At 42.7% G+C, this 16,484-nt stretch overlaps 1 long non-coding RNA gene across 1 annotated transcript in view; it reads left to right on the top strand.

Annotated features, from left to right (window-relative positions):
- The window catches only part of LOC109382840 (uncharacterized), a 38,755-nt gene extending 23,205 nt beyond the window's left edge, over nt 1–15,550 (top strand). Inside the window, exons 3-5 of the long non-coding RNA XR_002123999.1 lie at nt 12,002–12,111; nt 12,928–13,160; nt 15,464–15,550. This is a non-coding gene — a long non-coding RNA (uncharacterized LOC109382840). The remainder of the gene's footprint in view (nt 1–12,001; nt 12,112–12,927; nt 13,161–15,463) is intronic.
- The last annotated feature ends 934 nt before the right edge of the window (nt 15,551–16,484 follow it).

The following is a 16,484-nucleotide window of genomic DNA, read 5'->3' as shown; positions in this document are numbered from 1 at the left end:
CATTAGGCCTTCAAGATGGACCACGGCCATCAACGGGAAAAAGAGTAGTGGGGTTGGAAGCCCAGGGGATTGGGTCCAGGTTGGAATACAGTGTGCTGGGTGGGTCTTGGAAAGAGGGTCAGGACTAGGTGACACTCAGCGTCGAGTTCCAGGTTGATGAATCAGGGAGACATCTTGAAACATTGGCAAGATGCTTTTATGCAGCCAATCCAACATTGCTCACTCACCTTTGCAGGTTTCACTTCACTACAGAACCCACAAAGGAAGACAATCTAGTATAATATCTGGTCCAGTTATGTATCCTGGTTACCTCTGGAATAAAACAAAAATTTGCCTGATACTGTCCAGTGACATTTTACCTTTTAGGGTTATTTTCTCTTTGAAGGACAAACATACCTTCAAACACATTTCTTCCAATTTCCCGTATTCTGTAAATACTATGATAACCGTATAGCAGCCAGGCGTGGATATAACAAAGTCTGAAATTTAGGGTAACAAAGTAGGACATTCCAAAATCAGGCATCTTCTGAATTAATAACCTATTTTTGGTGATGCTTTTTTTTTATGGTGACCTCTGTAAGCTGATATTGTACTTTTTATAGTAAAGCCTATATTTTGTACAGATTAATACAGCCCTTGGCCTTGACATTCCCAAGGAACTGGGAAAATACAAGAGTCCCCACAATGATGATGGACCAGGAACTTAGGAGGAGTTAAAGGGTGCTATATATGGGGGGATAGCTATAGGGTTGTCGGAAAAGTCATAACGTGTTTTTTCTGTTTTTCGTTGCAAAAACGTGTCATGATTTTTCAGACAACCCAACAGATGTGCCTGGTTACTTAGTCATACCAGGGAAGGTGAGAGAGTTAAGAGAGAGAAACTAATTTCATTTGGGGTTTGGGATTGGGACATCTGGTGCTAAAGGAAGAGTGACTCTTCCTACCCAAGTTCTCCAATCCACAGCGACCACCCCAGTACTCAGGTTCCCAACACATGCTGGGGGTACAGCTTTGGCAATTTTAGACATGGCCACACCCAGATATCCAAGTAAATGGTCACTTTCTAAGAGGCCCAAGAGCAGGTAGTCCGTGCCTGCTCGGGTAGGCACAGGGTAGGGCTCAAAAGTGGGATTTTTAGTTCTTCAAGGGCAAGGATTGTGTTTGATTAATCTCAGAATCCCCAGGGAATGTGGGTGAGCGGACAAATGGATGAATGGCACGGAAATGGTGCATAGCAGGCCATGTCCCCATCGGAGGTTGGCAATGTAATACTAAGCACATTATTGGAATAGAAGCCAGTTACAGGGGACAAAGGATGGCTGTAGTATCTCAATATAAGGTCACTCCATGGGGACTATAGCTCAAGAATAGGACTGGAGTCCAACTAGCCAACAGAACCAACTAGTTCAACTCAGATATGCAGCAAAAGAGTCTGAGGTCAAGTTCCAGACTACAGCGCCCAGCGCGCTCCTGAGAGCCGGACCACAGGTGGGCCTCAAGAGACTGCAGCTGTGGGGGAGAGGGCAGGGTCCCCGAGGCCAGGTGGGTCCTCCCCTGGCATAAGGAGAAAGCTCTGGTTGGTGCTGGGATATATCTGTGTCTTTCTCTTTCACAACATTTTTTTCTTAATCTCCTCTATTTCTTTCTCCTCAATCATAATTTCCAACCACTAAGATTGCTCTTAGATATGTTCTGTTCAAAGAACCCAAAGATCTATGAGGTGAAGTCTTCCAAAGGCTACATACAGGGCTGATGTCAGACACTCACCAGCACAGCCGCACCAGTTGTTAAAACACTGACATATTCTGTACTGGCCAGTCAACAGCTGCTTTGCTGAGACCCCTGAGTGCCCCTACCAATATCCTGGCCAGCCCACCTTCTCCCCTAAAGACTTTGAACCTCTCACAATCCAGCAGCTTCCTGGCACAGCAGAGTCTGAATCTGATCTGGGGTTAGGGGGGCTGTGCCATGCAGATTATTATAGGTTTCGAATATCATCCTTGGATATATTCATCCCCAAAGTGAAGCTAACCACAGGATCACCAGTGATTGAGGGTGTGTGAGACAGATTTTAGACTAAGAAGTCTTACGGGGTGTTTGGTAAATAGAAGTCAGCTCCTCAGTTATTCTCCCTACACTCCGAATCTACAGCCCAGACCAACAAGGAGCCAATCCGTGGACTCAGCGTTGTCTGAATGGCCTCATGCACTGAACACCTCTTGCCCTTCTTTTCTTCGAGCTGCTTGTCACCCAAGAACTCAAAGAAAAACAGACCTGTGTCTTGGGCCAGAGTGTGTGTTGCAACAGGGACTACTTTCTGGAACTCGGAAGGTTTCTGTACGGAGCAACAAACCAAACACAGTGGGAGGTACATTTTTTTGTTTTGTTTTTCTTATTTTCCCTTCCTCTGGTTATGGGTTCACTTTTCACAGTATCCTGCTCACCCACCCTTGCAGGTGGACACATGTCTCTGTCAAGGTCAATCAGATCCTCTCTTGAGGGAATGGGTGGTACTAAAGTGAATCTGATTGTGTCCCTGTTCCCAAAATGTCCCTGTGGAGAGTTGCCCGGCTTCCTGTCTGTTCAGTTCCATCTCTGATTTACTGAGTGACCTCATTGTCCTGACAAAACTCCCTTCTTTATTTCTGTTGCTCGCATCCTGAGAATCCTGACCAATACACCCCAATAGTAAGAAAGTAAATTTGCAGGAAAATGCATCAATGTACTATCATTAAAAGCCACATAGACAATTATTTTACGCTGTATAGACACAGACACGTAGGACCAGTCAGTAGTTTTGTTTGTTGAATTTGAACTTCAGAGACTATGAAAATGAGTGTTTCTGCCTCCAAAATACTGTCGGCTGAACATTCCTTAAACACAGTTACACTTAAAATTAGCTTGACTTCTGTGCCATGTGGCCATTGTCTTTTTGTCACTTCTGCAGAACCTTAGGAAAAGAACAAAAAGGGGCTTTTATTGAAAGGCTGAACGTTGATCGACAGAGCCACAGAGAGCCAGCCCGTGTCTGACATCCTTTCAGGGAACTCTAGCTATTTAGTAATTCCTCTCCTGCAGGAACGATTTCCTTCAAGCTTTTCTCTAATCCTCAGAAGAATTTGGGGGCGACAAGCACCTTCTGAGCTAACTCTAGGGGCTCCAATCAGGGAAGAAAGGTCTTGGGAACAGCAGTGGGAGAATTAGCAAGGGTGGATAACTCAAGTTTACAAAACAGTAAATGGAGAACCCAGCGATTTAGGATGCTGATCATTTATTTTGACAGGTGTAGTTTATCTCTGCTCATTTGTAATAATTATGCATTGTGCAGACTCATTATCGTGCCCCCCTTCTGTCTCAGTGCTGAGAGCAGTTAAAAGTAAATTTGGCAAGTCCGTGGGGGGAGTGAGATAATGGGTGTTAATGACCAAATGGGAAATCTATACTCAAGCCGCTTCCTGTGAGGGTGGCACACCGATCATTGAAAGGGAGCAGTCAGGCTTTGCAATAACATTTCTAAACTCTTGGTATTTTTCCTCCCATCAATGCTTCATTGGGATTAAATGCATTCAAAGACTCACGTTCCTATTTCTTGTCCCTCTCCCCTCTCCCAAGAACTCATAGGCTTAGATTCGGGGTTCAGAATGATATTGATTTGGGGACAAGATCAATAGAGATGCTTTAAAAGGTCCTGAAATGTTTATTATTTTGGCCAGAGGATCTGGGGAGGCAATATAATTTATTGGTTAATTACGTGAGCCTTACTGCTCCTTAGTAAATGCATTACCTACAACTGAGTTTTGCTCTCAGTAACACGGGATAATGACAGTATCTACCTCAAAGGTTTGTTGAGAGGCTTTAATTCATTAATATAAGTAACAGTGCTGGGAACAGGTGCCTGTCACATATTAAACTCGACATATATGATGATGATTATGATTTGTAGACGAGAAGGCAGTAACATTATCTACCTTATAGACTATGCTGTGAGGATTAAATAATATCATTCATAAAGTGCTCTCAATGAAAACTCATTATTTTTATAATAGTATCCGTTCTGATCCTGTAGTATTAAGATCCTGAGCTCAGACTTTTGAATTGAAACTTCACATTATTACACGTAGCATGTTTAAGTTAGTTCAACAAGCATATACTGAGTGTCCACTGTGGGCCAAGTACTAGGAATGCAAAGATGAATTAGATTATGATCCTAACCCTCAGAAAGGGAAGGGAAACACAACAGCAAACGTGTTACTAGAGCTAGAAGAGATGCTGAGAGACTCTCCACTCCATGCAGGACTGAAGATAAAGTATCGTAAATTGCCTTTTTGGAAAGACTAGTTCAAAAGGCTGTCCTCTAAGAATGCTGAGAACCATTCAGATAACTGGGTCTCTTTCCCCACCTTTCCCCTGAATCTCTTCCCATGAATGAGGTCCTTTACACCAATAAAAAGTGTTCGGCTGCTTCTTGGACATATGCTGTGGTTCTGCTTTCAAGTTTATTGACTCAGGACTGCCGTTGCCCCCATGGTGCTTTTGTTCAAATCAGTAAATGGCGCTCCCTGTTCTGGGTGCCTTAGTGCAGAATTTGACCAACTGTATGTGACAGCCCATGAATCTCCACTTTCTAACTTACTTTGTGAAGACATCTCAAGCCTGGGGAGCTCTGCAAACTGAGATAGCCTTTGAAATCTAGCTTATGGACCACCTCTGCTCAAGGGAAAGTTTTAAAAAAGGCAAATTATATATATTTAAGAGACGAAACAAGAAGTGAGTTATAGAGGGGGAAGGCTTTGCAAAGACGCTAGATATTGGAACTGTTGCCTGTAACTTCTCTGTCCCCTGGCCTCATCCATCCATGATTATAGGATGGGGCCACTTCACACTTATGCCCAAATTGCAGTGACTCTGAAGCTCTCCATGACTTATCTTCTCACACAGGAATATGGGTCATTTGGGGGGAATCCTTAAAAGGATGATCTCCTTCTTCTGCTCCAGCCCTCATCATTCATCTCTACCACCCTGCAATCTGCTTTACAGATCCCACAGCTATCGCCATTCCACCTCCCCGTCATGAGTACACCTAGGTCTATGCAAGGGTGGAGTGACCCAGTATTTCCAAACTGCCAGGACTTAGGGTGTGAGCTTCCGGCAGAGGTGGGCAGAGATACATCATGAAGTCACCCCCCCCCCCACAGTATTTGAGGAGGCCCTCAGGAATCTGTGAGCTCTTGGTACAATGGTTTCTCCACAGCTAACTGTCCACTAGGCTAATTCCTAAAGGGAGTCCATAATGAAAATTGATCACTCGCCTTCCCTGATAAGACCCCCAGCGCTGATCCCTCTGTGCTCTCCATCCTTTGTGACTTCAGTGACCACCACACTCTGAAGTCTCTCTGGCCACCCCTGGTCTCCTGGACGTAATCCAAATTGTCCTGCATATCCCTTAACTTGACCCAATTTCACACCCATCCCTGTTCCTTTTCACTCTATCCTCTGTGTTCAAAAAAAAAAATCTGCATTTGGCACCCCTTCTCTGTGTGTCCCCTTCCTCTCGTTACTGTAGCACCACCTCCCTGGTAACCCTATCAAGAGCGAGTTGTTATTCTCACTCTTCAAGGATCACCAAACTAGGAGACAAGATAGATGTCTTTGGGGTTTCTCTTGGTCTCTTCCAGACACAGCGCCCCTCGCTTCTAAAGCCACATCTGTGAACCAAAGCTAATAAAGTCCTTGGTTCATGGAGGGGGGTAGTGACAAAAACACAAATATCTGTACAGCATGTTGGCTGGTGATAAATACTATAGAAAGATACAACAGAGGAAGGAGGAGGAACAGCCATGACAGGATCGTGCGAGAAAGCTGGCCTGACCGGAAGTGAACTGTGCAGGTATCTGAGAGCAGGACACTGTGCAGACTCTGAGGGTTACATCTAGGCAAATGATCCTTCCAGCCTCCAGGCCTCCGTCCTTGATTTCCACACCCTCTCACTTCAAACAATTTACTCCTCCACCAGATCTCACGCATCTTGTCACACAGTTATACCCTACCCCGTGTCGTTACCAATAGCAGAACCATCTTCAAATTCTTGATGTAAGCATCCTACTTGTTGGTAAACAGTTTCTGTTTTTCCAGTTCATTTACCTGACTCCTGCCCCACCCTCACCCCACAAACACTTCCCCGACCTCATTTTTTTTTTAAATTGGGGAATTGGGGGAGGGGAGCAGCGTTGGGGAATCGGGGAAGGGGAACAGACAAGTTGCTGTCCTTTTGTTCTTCAGTCTAGTTGTGGAGGATGTCGGTTCACTGGCCCATGTTGGTGTTATCATTGTGCTCTTCCCAGGTGAGGCAGATCGGTAGCCGGCCTCTGGATGGCCGCTCACGGCAACTCACACCAGCTGCCGGCTGCTCATGCTGGCTGCTGGCCACATGTGGTAGCTTATGGCAACCCACTGCAGCAGGGGCTGCAGCCTATGTCATCACCGGCAACTCAGGCAGCCCAGCTCCAGGTCGAGCTGTTGTTCACCATCCTAGCTGTAGAGGGCAGTGTCACTGGCCCTCATGTGGGATCCGAACCAGGGCCCTGCTGCTCAGAGCTGGCATCCCAAGCCAACTTTTAACCAACGCGACACTCGGCCGGCCCTCCCTGACCTCATTAAGGCCTCTATTGCAAACCCTGTTTTGTTCTCTATCATATCCCCCTTCACTCAGCTTAGATAACATCCCCGCAATTAACATCTTGTATATACCCTGCTTTCCTTGCTCCTCATGTCACCTCTGCTGAACCAGCCTGCCAGACTCCAACACCACACTCCATGGACTTGGCTTCGCAAACTAAGTAGCAGAACATGGAGGTAGAGAAACGCACATCCCTGCTGATGGAACTCACTTCAGATTATGACAAGTCATAGGTAGGTCTTAGCACTGCCTGGCAGTTCTACTGGATTTCCCTGGTCCAGTCATTCTCTTACCTTTAAGAATACTATTTCATTTGTCCCCTCATCCCCTCCCCGCTTAGACTTCTAGTACTGCTCCGGCCGCTTCACTCTAGCTGATGACCTCACCTCTCCTCTCGCTGAGATGATGCTATCAGGAGTAAAAGGACTGCCTCATCTTGCCGCGTCCTAATCTGCCCATCAACCTTTGTCGCTTTCTCTATAACTCTGCCATCTCTGCTGAGACAGTGACGAAGCTGCCCAGCTCCTGAGTCAGGCCAGTCGCTGTGGTTGGGCATTGGGTCCCACCCTGACCCATTATTCGCAGACTCTGCTGCTCCTTCATGTATCCCGTCTAGTTCTTGCATCATCAACTTCTCCCTTTGTACTGACGCATGTCCATCAGCATGTAAACATGTGGGAAACACCTATGGTATTTATTTATTTATTTATTTATTTATTTATTTATTTATTAGCCGAGCCATCCTGCCCCCTGTTAGGAGCTCAGCAGCAGCTCAGCTCGGGCCGGGAATCAAACCGGTGACCCTGTTGCTCAGAGCTCGCACTCGAGCGAGCTCTTAACCAACTGAGCCACTCGGCCGGCCCAATGGTATTTAAACAAAACTAAACAAGGCTACATTTTCTATCTCCAGCCTGAGTAATTTTTTTGCTCTCCTTTAAAGTAAAACCTGTAAAAAAAATTGTTTATATTTTCTGTCTCCAATCTACTCATCCCAGTCACTCTAAATCGCTCTCTTATTCAACCTATCCATTTAGGTTCTCCCTCCTCTACCCCCACCTCCCTTCATTGACACTGCTCTTTTCAAGGTTACTAATGACTTTCTGCCAAAACCCATGGTCAGTTTTTGATCTTTATCTCACTTGGCCTCTCAAGAGCGTTGGGCACAGCGAATCACTTCCCCTTTCTCGGAACCCTTTCTTCTCTTGGCTTCCGAGCCACCCCACTCCTATTTTCCTCCTGCCTCACTGGCTGCCCCTTCTCAATATCCTTTACTGGCCTTTCTGCCTCTTCCTGACTCTGCATGTGCTGGATTCTGCAGTACTCAGCTCTCTTCACTCTCATATCCTCCGTGAACTCACCTAGCCCCATGGGATTAAATATCACCAGTATTTTTTTCAACTTGCAATTTTTTCTCTCTCTCCTCACCGCTCCTCTGAGCTCCTGAATTGTATACCCAGATATCTATTTGACATTCACCTAAAGAGGCGAGTGTCTAAATGGCAAAAGCAGATCTCTTGATTCCATTTCCCAACATCCAGTTTCTCAGGCCCCAAACCCTAGGAGTTCTCCTTAAATCTTTGCTTTCCCTTAATCCCAGATTCAATGCAACAGCAACACAAAACGCCATTTTTCATTACCTCATTTGTTACCATTCTAACCAGGATGCTATAATCCCTTGTGACATAATATAGCAGTCACCTGAAGATTTCCCCATTCCACTCTTGCCACTTATATTCAGTTCTCCACACAACAGGCAGAATGATCTTTTAAAACCATGAATCGGTTCATGGTGCTTTTTTTTTTTTTTTGCTAAAAACTTACTAACGATTCCCCTGGGTACTCAGAATAAAATTCCAGACTCCTTCCAATGGCCTCCAAAGGCTTATATGATCAGCCCCCTGGTCATCCCTTCAAACCTGTCTTTTACCATTTGGTGCCTGGAATGATGCTTCCTCGTGTGTTTGCATCGCTTGCTCCCTCACTTCATTTAGGTTTTTGCTCAAATGTTTTCTCTTCAGAGAGACCTTCCTTGCCCCTTCTGTTTGAAACAACACTTATTCCCTTTAACTTGGTTTTTGCTCTTTACAGAATTTATTCTACAACTTTTCCTATATATCTGTGTTTTAAAATTCAGTATAATGCATAATATTAGCAGAATAAATAAGAAAAACCCTATGAACATTTCAATAGATGCAAAAGCATATTTGACAAAAGTCAACGAGTAGTCATGATGAAATCTCTGTGCAGACTGGGAACAGAAGAAAACCTCTTCAGTCTTGTAAAAGACCTTATTTAAAAAATTCAAATAACATCACAACTAATAGTGAAATATTGAACGTTTTTTCCTATAAGATTAAAAAGAAGGCAAGAATGTCCACTGTCACCACTCTATTTAATATCATATTGGACAACTTAGCTTTTGCAATAAGACAAGATAAAGAAATAAAAGGCATAAGGATCAGAGAGGAAGAAGTAAAGCTGTCTCTACCTGCAGGTGTCATGGTTATTTACATAGGAAGTCTAAGGAATCCACAAAATAATGACTAGGAATAGTAAGTAAATTTAATGAGATTGCATGGCGTATGGTTAATATAAAAAAAATCAACTGTGTTGTATCTGTTGGCAGGAATTAGTTGAAAAATGAAATTTTAAAATTCTATTTACAATAGTTTTAAAAAACATAAAGTACTTAGAACTAAACACAACAAAAGTCAAGATCTGTACACTAAAAATTACAGAGCATTGCTGAGGGAAATACAGTAACTAAATAAATAGAAACATATACCATGTTCAAGGATTGGAAGACTAAAATATATATATACAGTAGCTCTCCCTTATCCACGGGGGATATGCTCCAAGACTCCCAGTGGATGCCTGAAACCGTGGATAGTACCGAACCTAATACATACTATGCTTTTCCCTATGCATATATACACTTTACAGCTTCTCTTTGGCATATTCAAATTGCCAGCATCACTATTCTTGTGCTTTGGGGCCATTATGAAGTAAAATAAGGGTTACTTGAACACAAGTACTGCAATATCCCGACAGTAGACCTGTAAACCTAGATAACACTAAGTAACTAATGGATGGGTAGCAGATAAAGTGTGGAGATGTTGGACAAAGGGACGATTCATTATCCTGGGCAGGACAGAGCAGGATGGCGTGAGATTTCACCATGCTACTCAGAACAGCATGCAATTTAAAACTTATGAATTGTTTATTTCTGGTATTTTCCATTTAATATTTCCAGGCCATGGTTGACTGTGGGCAACTGAAACCACAGAAAGTGAAACTATGGATAAGGGGGGGGGCAGTGTATTTTTATTTATATGGGTATTGTCTGTGTCTCCCACAAGAATGGAAGCTCTTTGAGAACAGTCATTTTTTTCCCTGTTTCATTCCCTGATGTATCTTCAGTGTCTATTAACAACGTCTGGCACACAGTAGTTGCTCATTAAATATTTACTGAACAAATGACTATACTAGGATCCAAAACAGTTTGGATTTTGCTCAGAGCCTCACAAAATTTCTCATGAAAACAAGCCTATCTGTCCTATTCCTCTAGCCATAGGGACCAACACTGGCGCCAGTGGCCAGTCAGATGGAGAAAATCCTCTTCATAGTCTTCATCAATTTTCTGTCTCTGACCCTCAGACAGAACTCTCGTCTCCTCCTAGGCTCTGAACAGAAACTCCCAGAGTAAATGGAATGCAGACACTCTTTGCAGCCCAGACTGCTAATTAGATCAGGCACTCAACTGTCAAGGGTAGAGAGCAATAGACTCAGGTCTAGCTGCAGGGTTGGATAGGGCTGGATAGTTACCCTAAAATGACAAGGAGCCAGAAATCTGGCCACAAAGAGAGAGGTTAAATTTTATAATGGTTCCCAATGGGAGGGTACAGACTAGAGCTGAAAGACAGAACCAAAGAAAAAGTCAGAAGCTGGATAGACTTTGGAATGGAGTAGGGAGGGGGATCACAGGATAATTGTAAAGATCAGGCTTGTCCCTCTCTCGAGGAGCAGAGGATGGCTCCTCTATAAAGCACTGGGAGCCCCAAAGGATTTGAAGTCAGATATGTGTTCAAAACCCAGCTGTATGCATGGGGAAAGGTCTTGCTTTCCCTGAGGCTCACCTTCTTTCTTTATAAAATAGGTATTTTAATGCCTGCCCTGCCTATCTTGTAGGATCATTGTGATGATCAAATAGATAAGTGCCATGGAGAGATGATTATTATTTATAAGCCAAGACTCATCATTATAAAAGCTCTGAAGAGTGCTTAAGTTGAAATCTTCATGGTTCATTATTTAATTTTAAATGAATTATCGTAATCTAAAATCCTTCCATATTCAAATATAAATATAAAAATTCATCTTGCTGCCACATATATGATTGCAGGGAAGACAATTCATGCATTTGGTCACCTGCAAAAGTGTCCAGAACTGTGACTATGCCACCTTCTTCTGTAGTTGAAAAACATCCCTTCCACACTTGGTCTTGTTTCCAGCTACATAATCTCTTTCAGAGGCTCTTTTATAAATTATCCGACAAAAAAAGGCATGCAATCAATACAAGATTCCAACAATGAAGCATCCAACCCCTGGAATAAAGACAGAATTAACTAAAAATAATTACATAAATCTCCCATTTAAAATCTTCAACCTCGGGTTTACATTTAGCCACAATCCTAAGTAGTTGGACTATGTTCAGCTTGTTTTTGTAATGAAATCTCCTTGGTAAATTCAATTATTAAAAAAAGAGAGAGGTCCTCCTGGCTTATATGATAATAAGCACAAAATAACTCGAAAGCATTATTAAAATTAACTGTACACTGTGCTGAAATGGAATACTCAATAGTATTGAGAGCTTTGTTATTTATTATATAGAAGAGCTGTAAGCCAGTCAAATCAATGACAAGAAATGTCACATCACTCCAGAGCTTCACAGATGGGCATGCACATGTCACGACATCCCTTATCTTTTGCCTTGAACAGTTTGCTTCTCATCGTTGTTTTTTGATTGTTTGTTTCTTAGCAAATTTACCTGACCTTAGGTTGATCTGTGCCCTTGTCTGTAGTTGTAAATGATAATCCACCAATATGGTTTCTCAGGAACCGGTAAGTTCAAAACTATTGTTTCTGTGGAGCTGATAGGTGGAAAAGTCAGACTTAGACACATGAGTGAAATGAAGAACATGTTTCTGACTTGTCTAGATTCTACCTGATACTGAAACATGAGCTGTATGGCCAATGCCTCAATGCCAGGAAGTGGCCAAACTGGAATTTTAGCTCAAGTCTGACTCTACACATTGTTCTTTTCTACAGGCACAGCTCTGTCTCTGGTGGGAAGGACCACAAAATGCTTATAAAGGATTTGGATGGAAACTGGTGACAACTGGAAATGTTACCAAAAAAAAGCGCCATTTCATACAATGGTTTGAAATATTCTGTCCCCATTTGATATAGAGATTTCTGATGGTCTTCATGACCTATCACATCAGTGACAAAAATAACCATTGGCCCAATTGCTTCAAGCTTGAAATAGAGAAAGGCAATCACTCAGTCAAATATTTTTCAAGTGTCTTCTGTTTGCTTAATACTATACTAGACTCTGTTGGAAACGATAGCTCACACATCAGGGTTCTTTGGCAAGTAAGAAGTGAAGGTGAAATAGTATTATTAGAGGAAAAACTACATGAGATGGTTTAGCTTCAAAGAACTTAACATCTCAATGTGGAGGAGGGAGTTTCAAATGACAAAAGACCCTCATTATCATAAACAGCACATAAATATATTTCACTGATGATTAGACCAGGGGCAGGCAAACTTATTCTGTGAAGAACCAGGTGGTAAATATTCTAGGTTCTGTGGGCCATACTGTGTGTGTTGTAGCTACTCAGTTCAGGCACTGTAGTGTGAAAGCAGCCCTAGAGGATAAAGTAAAGGAATGAGCATGGCTGTGTTTCAATAAAACTTTATTTACTAACACAGGTGGCCCACTGTTTTTGATCCACAGTTGTGCTCATTTAGTTTGAATGTGAGAGAAGGCTGCAGAAGAAATCACTGTTCAACAGTCAGAGAAGCCTTAGTTATAATCTGTTTTTCAGGGCCAACCCTTCTTCCAGACATTCTATGTATTGAACTCTGAGGCCCCCAGTGTAAGTTGCCCAAGGTTACCCAATTTAGTAACAGGCTGGCCTAGACTTAAACCCAGGGCTACCTGACCTCCATTCTCTACTCTCTCACCACAGGAAACTACTACTGTTGGCAGACCTGCCTATTTCTCCAGCCGCTTTGCATCTTAGAGAACACGGGACTTGAAGCTGTTAATAAGAGGGCCTCCTGTTACACAATCCAGGGGTCAAAACTCACACACACACAATACAACGGACACTTGGAGCAAGACCATCAGTTAAGGAGGAAAAGTGTTCCCCTGGGCATGACATCAGTATGACAGTGGCAAATAAAAAAGAAGAAGGCGAATGTAAGAATACCTTTGACAACTTTTTGCCCACTGGGAAGGCTCCCTTCCAGAACTTTTCCTTATTCACAGCTTTCCGTCTGCATTTTGGATTACGTAAGTAGCGAGGCTGTTTCATTGGAAGCAGCACCTCTCCGGAGGTGCTCAGGAGAGATGGAGAGGAGAGTACCTTCCGGGCTCAAATGCCACCATTTCAACGAAGAGTTCTTTTTTCTTCCCACTTTCTCCAGCCGTCTAAGACAGAATGGATGGTTCTCCCCTTTGAGAACCCAGAGCACTTTACATGCGGTCCTCCTCACGGCTATTTCGAATCACTATTATGATTCGTTGACTTCTCTGCCTTCCCCATTGCTCTGTCATCTTATTAGGAGTATACATAATGCCTATATGAACCTGTATTATCACTAGTCTAGCCTCAGCCTATGGTAGGGTCAGGCACAGAACAGGTGGGCAATTAAAGTCTGTTGTGTTCCAGAGGCTATACTTTGAATGTCTAATAATAATTGCTTCCGGTTATTGAGCGCCATCTACATGCCAGGCATTATGATATACTCTTTAAAGACTTTAGTTCCTTCATCCTCACAACAAGTTTGCAATATTTTGTATCATTATTCCTATGAGGGCGTTTGGTGTTTTGGTGCCCAATTTCCATTTATGGGATAGCTCAGTATGCAAGGTCACGGTGGAGATAGCATTCCACATACACACACACACACACACACACACACACACACACACACACACACACACACACACCAGTGATGAAGACTGAAGAGGCCTCTTTCATCCTGACAGAGCCACAGCAGCATGTGAGTGACGTAGCAGTCCTAGCCCAGGACTTTGAATCTGGAGCCAGTGACCCAACAACATGAATCAGTTGTAGGGCCTGTTCACGCCAGCAGCACCAATGACATTTATCCAGACCACTGCCGCTGTGTGATCTCTCCGTGGTTCTCTCTGCCTAGCAGTCTGGAACCTTCCCAAACCTTTACCAGTTTTCCAAACTGATTTTTCAGTCTCTCCTTGACCCTAAGTGTCCCAAGCACTTCCAATAGACTGCTCTTTTGGTTAAGATGGCCGAGTCTGTTAGTGTCGATTGCAACCATGAGCCCATTTTGAACATGAGAGGGTAGGTGGTTTTTCCATGGTGTCACTGCTAATAAGGAAGAAACCAGATTTGAATGCTCTTCTCTCTGCTTCTAAAGCCCATGTTCTCTTCATCCACGACTCTGTTTTGCACACAGAAGGTGCTCAACATATGCTTGCTGTCTATGATGCTGCTGTTGCTAGTTCAGCATTAATGCTTTTCTTTCTTTTAACTCAAGAACTATGTAATTATTTATTGCTCTGGTGTTTTCATGTGTCTAAATACCTTAACCTAGTGCCTGACACTTGGAAAGTATTTACATAGAAGGAGGTGATTCTGTTGTTTACTTATTTCTAACCTTTGCTAAGTGCTTCCTATGTGACCAGCATTGCATTAGATGCTTTGCCTGCGCTACCTGATTTAAGCATCCAAATAGCCCGATGAGATACGGTTTATTTCCATTACCCTCATGTTAAAAATGAATAACTAGGGGCTCAGAAAGATTACGTTTCCTCTCCAAAGGTCATGCACTGCTGTATGCCGGATCCAGGAGTCACTGAGGACTGACTCCCAGATGGATGCTTTAACCTTTAAGCTTCCTTGAGCTACTAAATTTAATCCAAAGTGCATTCCAGAAAGAGTCTGTTTATGCTATTTCCAGATTAAAAGGAAACTTAGAGGTTATTAGTGCTGATATTTAGCTCATGCCCATTTGTAACTTATCCACGCAACAAGATCTGGCCTGATAACTTCATTGCAAAGGTTGGGAGAAATTTCTTTTAGGACAAGTAAAGTCTTGAGTAAATGGTTCTTTCTCCTCTCGAGTGAATCAATGACAGTAGAAAAGCACTAAGCACTCATATTTTACATGTCGTTTTATCTATGGATTAGTTTCTTGATGGTGTTTTTAATTATTTAAACATATCGAGAATAAAGTACAAAACGACAGGTTTTTCCTTTCTCTCGCCGGTTTGTCCATTATGAGCTGTCCATTAAAGTCGCTAGGGATTGGTTACCTAGGAAATGGCTGGCAGATGGGGGGCGGGGGGGGGCTTTTAGATTGATCACCAGATTTATGGCAGGAAGGTGAGCCATGTGATGTGAATTTAGTTGCTTCTTAAGTGGAAGAGTAGAAATTGCTGAGCATTAAAAACAGATCACAGGAACCTTCCCCCACTTCTCCTTAATTTTAAAGATGAACTCCATGGTCTTCTTTCAGGACGTCACGGAGATCTAAATTTATCACCAGGAGGAAGGGAGTCTAATGATTCCATGACGGTCTCAGGCTCCATGATTATAAAAGAGACATCGGATTCAAGGTATGTGTGGCCATGATATAAGCAGCCTCAGCTATCTTTGAAGTCCATGAAAAATAATGTGTTTCCTACTTTCTTCACAACGATGAGGATTAATATACATGCAGCTTGCTGAGTTCCTTGAGAAGCACCATTACTTTATCCACACAGCATGTCGTTGTTCGAGAATCCCTAGAGTGGAATAGAGTGAGTGTATTCAGTAAAACCGGCTCAGTAGCTAAAACACGGTTATCCACAGGATAAAAAAGAGGAATGGAAATTCATCAGAATGAAAAGGACTGATCAAATTTGGAGTTTCTTAAAAAATGCCAAGCACTTAAAAAATAATGTGCAGGTAAAGAAAACCAACAGTTGCCAACTAGCAACTCTGAGGTAGGTACTTTCACTGTATGTCTCATTTAATCCCCCAAAAGAAAAAAGTATAAAAAAGTTGTATAAAACTTTCAGAATTTTGTTTCACAAATATTTATTGGGCACTTAATACGTGTCTGCACCAAGGTTCAGAGATCAGTAATTCATCCAGGATTTAGAATCCATTTTTGTTCTGCTCTAAAGGCCATGCTTTTCCTGCATCAGTGTATTCTTTTTCTCGATGGTATTTTTATATCAAAAAAGAAGAGTGGAAAATTAACCAATCTGGAAATTTTATTGTGAGAAGTTATTTAATTTGCAAAACTCAGGTGTGCATGCATGTGCACACACAACTTCTCTTTTGTCTAAGACTTTCCCTGGAAGGTTAAAATCACCTTGGAAATTGCCTCTATCTTGTATTTGCCTGCAATGATACAGGAATGGTTTATTAATAAAGACAGCAGGTTTTTATTAACCATTTATGTGTGCGTAATGCATACTCTCCTTTAATCCCAACATGATCCAATGAGGGAGGAACCATAGTCACCCCCATGTTACAGGTGACAGCATTAA

The sequence above is a fragment of the Hipposideros armiger genome, unplaced genomic scaffold (assembly GCF_001890085.2).
Source record: "Hipposideros armiger isolate ML-2016 unplaced genomic scaffold, ASM189008v1 scaffold_71, whole genome shotgun sequence".
Taxonomy (NCBI): Eukaryota; Metazoa; Chordata; class Mammalia; order Chiroptera; family Hipposideridae; genus Hipposideros; species Hipposideros armiger.
This window is presented reverse-complemented; position numbering and strand designations above follow the sequence as displayed.